This window comes from Eriocheir sinensis, chromosome 27, assembly GCF_024679095.1.
Source record: "Eriocheir sinensis breed Jianghai 21 chromosome 27, ASM2467909v1, whole genome shotgun sequence".
Taxonomy (NCBI): Eukaryota; Metazoa; Arthropoda; class Malacostraca; order Decapoda; family Varunidae; genus Eriocheir; species Eriocheir sinensis.
The window spans coordinates 7,258,686-7,263,620 of record NC_066535.1 but is presented as its reverse complement, the minus strand read 5'-3'; positions in this window follow the sequence as shown (position 1 = coordinate 7,263,620).

Below are 4,935 nucleotides of genomic sequence, written 5' to 3'. Positions count from 1 at the left end.
AACGTGGAGTCAGTATCCGCTTCAGCATCTCGACTATGAGAATAATTTCTGATGCGATTTATGAACCCCGAAACGCTCGCCGCCTCACCGCTCAGCAGCAATAACGTGGTGGGCGTCACGGCACCATCGTTTGTTCTATTGTGATCACTACTGAGGCTCAGGACTATGTTCCTCGACTCTTGCCCAGCGTCGTGGCCCTCTTCATAGCCTGGGTCTGACGGCGTCTTGGCACTGCTCACGGAGCTGACGGATTGCACTGAGTCATAAGAAAACGGACTAGAAACATTACTCATAAACTCTGCATTGGGTAACAAACTATTATCTTTGGGATGCACGGTGTCATGACGGCCACTGGTCGCGGTGTCGTTCTTATCTTTACTGAATTCAGTGGCTGTTTCGTCTTCCTCTTCCTGCCACGTGCCATCTTCAGAGAGTCTCTCATCGTCCCAACCGTCTTCGGCGTGAGGGGGCCCATTGAGGGGTTCACGGTAAAGGTTGACGGTGGAGAAACCGTAAAGGTCGGGGTTGTAAAAGTATTCATGGTCAGAAAAATTAGAGTTGGCGGCGATTTGGAAGTCCACAGGCACGGTGGGAGGCGTGAGCGGATCTCGCGGCCTTACGAAGATGCCATCCGTTGTCAGGTTGGGGTCAGTCGCGCCGCAGCTGACGCCGCAGACATAAAGCACCAGAGATAGGCAGAATGCTCCGTGTGCCACAGCCATCGCCGGTGGAGGACGTCAGGCAAGAGGTGGCGAGCGAGTCACTTGACTGGAAAGGTTATGTGTGCGTGTGTGTCGGGCCAGATGGACGCGCCTCGCCCCTCAGGACAGCACAGGTCAAGGCGTGCATCGTCTGTGCAGTTCATTCTCGATCGTCACACCATCACCGTCCTCGTCTTTTTGTCACAATTTCGATGGTTGCTAAAAGGTATGCTATCAAGACCACCTGTTTCATGGTTCTCCCACAATCAGTGGGCGGCGGGGATGCTCCAGGTGTGGGAGAGACAGAAGCTTCCCTATGCTCAGACTTCAGGCTGGCGGGGCGGGACGTGAGCGCGCGTGTGTGTGGGAGTCGCGGCACTCGAGGTGGCAGACACCCTCTCGCACCAACCGGCACAAGTTGACTGGCACGCTTGAGGCTCGCGCTGAGGTTATGGGCAGGTCTTTGGTGGGGGCTGTAGACGCGGTGGGGAGGGGCTTACCTAAACTTTGTATGATTTAAAATCTAAGATATGATTCCTTTTTTTTTCCAAAATACCCAAGTGTATCGCAGTTAATGGAACAACTAAATTGAATTATTAAAAACAAGGCAAATCTTACGTCTTATACTGTCACATATTTGTTTGTCTTTCTCATTTTTTGCTTGAAAACAGTAGCAATCTCGCCACGCGTCTCCAACTCTTCCGCCGATAAAAATATTCACGTGGATGAGTGACAAACATCGTCGGGGAGAAGGAAGGACGAGAGGGGAAGCCGCACACGTGGGAATCATCAGTTGACTATCCACGAACAGAAAAAGAAAGGGGGAGGGAGAGAAGGAAGAAGAGAAACCGATGCAATAAGCGAAGGTCACAGATTCAATTGCCTTCCCTTAGCTCTTTATTAATATAAATATAGTGAATCACCAGGGTTGCGAACTGGAAATAAAGCTGCGCATTTGACGTAGAGAAGCACATATTTATTTACTAAGCTTCATCCTGAGATGAGGTGTTTCAGTTGGAACACTAACGTCTCGCTGCGTCAGCACTTCGGTTTTTACTTTCATTGCAGTGTTTGTTGCCCATTCAAAACTTATATTGATTACGGTATTGGCCTTCCTAAAATGGTACTGTGATATAATTTGCGTGCTAATAATTATATAACTACAAACAAGAAAAATGTCAGTGCTATCAATCCCTGCACTACAATGCATATTCCGCAGGATAACACACAACACACAACATTCACCAACGCTCGGGAGACGCAACACAACGCTGCTGAATCGCTGAGCATGACACTTTTGTACTTCTGGATCCTCAAACCCTTTTCTACTTGGAAATTAGTGACATTCAGTCGGAAACATCGCAGACACATGCACACCATATAACACTGACACCCAACCCAACCTTTATGAACATAAAAGAATTCACGCCGCCGCTGACTCCCTGACTTCGGCACACTCGGCAGAAACTTTAAACGTTACCCCTGCAAAACCAAACACCTTTACCAAAAGAAAACTGATACGCTAGTCCCGTCCTCAGCGTGGTCCTATGCGTGGCAGCATCTAAATTGTGCAAGTTTGTCACCCGAGGGCTCTGCACGCCACCCCCCTGCTTTCGCTTCCTCTCCCAATGTGGACATGCCTCCCGCTTTCGCTTCTTTCGTCGCTCCTTGCCTTCCTACATTCCTTCCTTATTTCCTTTCTTTCTTCTTTCCTCCGTTTCCCTTTCCTTGCCAGCCACGCTAACTCGTCCATCCATTTTCCTCAGAGGCATTTTCTCTCTCTCTCTCTCTCTCTCTCTCTCTCTCTCTCTCTCTCTCTCTCTCTCTCTCTCTCTCTCTCTCTCTCTCTCTCTCTCTCTCTCTCTCTCTCTCTCTCTCTCTCTCTCTCTCTCTCTCTCTCTCTCTCTCTCTCTCTCTCTCTCTCACGTAGTAGTAGTAGCAGTAGTAGTAGTAGCTATAGCAGTAACATATGTAGTAACAGCTGTAATAATTCTAGTAGTAGCATTGTTGGCGATACTTGTAGTATTATTAGTAATAGTACCGTCACCCGTCGTCCATTTAGTTCCATTGAAGTCTCGGTAACTCTCCCGCCACATTTAGAACCAGGAGACTGATCAGAAGACGGTCAGCAAAATTTCCATCAGAATGCCCCCAACTCTCCATTGCCTACAGGACAAAGTGTGTTACCGGCGGAGCACCACCCAAGTTGTGAAGTAAAAGTCTGCGGACACAGCCAACCACGTTTCAGTTACTCAATTGCTTCCATGATGGACAATGTGAACACACTAGATTTATTCCTCCCCAGAACAGATTTATTCTAAATAACTGTATTAGTCATAAGTTATCGGAACGAACGAGTAATGAGCACGTTACTCATTCTTCGTATCATAATGAGCTGCTTTTTTCCGTCAAATCCACTTATTTCTCCCCGATCTTGATTAGTAACAAAATGAGCGGAAAATTAAGAAACCTCGCGTAAAAAAAAAAAAATGAAAGAGATGAGGTGAATAATGTTTGTTTGAGGAACCATGAAAACAAATGTAAAGCGAAGCACTCACGCCAGCACCAGATAGCAGCGTCCAGAGAGCTTCCTCATTTTCTAGCAGTTATAAAGTACTTCCTGTGTTATATCCGCATTTTCATTACCGGACAAAAAAGTTTCACCCTACCCCTAAGCTGCATTTCACTCTTCACTTCATTTTCCGCCGGCTTGGTGGATTTCGCTCGCTGGACACTTTGGCAACACTTACCCCCCCCTCCCCCCCCTGCCCCTTTCGCCCCATGTCCTGCGTTTCATCTGGTCTCCGACAATGGGATGAAAATAATGTTCGGGGCCCAGTGACGAATAGTGCAATTTTGTTATTTCTTTTGTTTATAGTTGTTATTCTTATTTTTATTCTTAATTCTTATTCATGTTATTATTTTTATTATCAGTAGTTGTAGTAGGTAAAGCCGTAGCAGTAGAGGAAGTAGTTATAATAGTTGCTTTTGTGGTAGTAGCAGTAAATCGCTGTTATTGTTTTTGTTATACTCTGAATTAAAAAAAAAGTGAGGCGGGAAGTGTGAGGCTACCCCCACCACCGCCACCCCACCACCATCATCATATCATCATCATCATCACCACCTGTGTAGAAATGACGCAGTAAATGGCAATGCTGACTCTGAATCTTATTAATCATCTCTGTGACCTTTGAGATGCAAAAAAAAAAAAAAACGAAAAAAAAAAACGATGGAAGGAAGGAAGCGAAGCGAGGAGAGACTTACACATTACTCCTGCGAAATGCGTCCTTATTGCAGAGTAAGATCTCTCGTTTCTGTCGCAGCAGGAGGCGAGACTCTTACTAGCTCTCCTCGTGCCTCCCTCTCTTTCTCCCTTCTTCGTCCCCAATCCTGAAACCACTTCCTCCCCTCTCACCCCTCCCTTTCCCATCTATCGAAAACCAAACCGAAGCTCTCGCACCCCTTTAGGACCGATTCCCCCTCTTCCCTGTCCTTTGTTCCCTTCCTTTCTTTCCTCCCCCTATTTCCACCACCATCTGAAGGTCACCCTGTACTTCTACATCTGTTCATGTTCAGCCAAATTCCCTTCTCATCCACCCAAAACAATCCATTCCTCGTCTCTCCTTTCTTCCCTTATTCCTCATTATTCCTTCCACCCCCGTCCGCCTCACCATCTCAAGACAAACCCCTAAACCTCCACACTCATTTCAAATCAACTCATCCATCCCACCAACTGAAGATAACCTGTTCACCTTCCCTCCTTTCCTTTCCTTTCCCTTACCATCCCTCTTCTGCTGCCACCCCTTCATACACACACCCTTGAGCCCTACGCCCCAGAAACAGTTCCTTCTCCTTCCCTCCCTCTTCCCCCTCCCCTTAACAACCACCCCACCCCCCAAATTCATAAAGGGACACTGTCTCCCTCCCTGGAAATGAGCTTAATATCGAGGTTGGCGTGAAGAAGTGTGGCGAGGTCGAGGGAAAGGGGAGGGGAAGGAGTGGTTATAAGGGCGATGGTGGCCGTGGTGGTAGGTGTGATTGTAGTGGAGACGGAATTGGTGTGGTATGGGAGGAGTTGCTGGTTGGGGAGGTAGTTGTGGTGGTGGTGATTGAAGTGATGGTGGAAGGGATGCTGGTAGGGGTTTTCTTGGTGGTGGCGGTGGTGATGGGGATGGAATGAGGGAAGAAAGGCTTTTGGTAAGGGAGTTTGTTGTATGTGTCCTTGCTGCTGGTC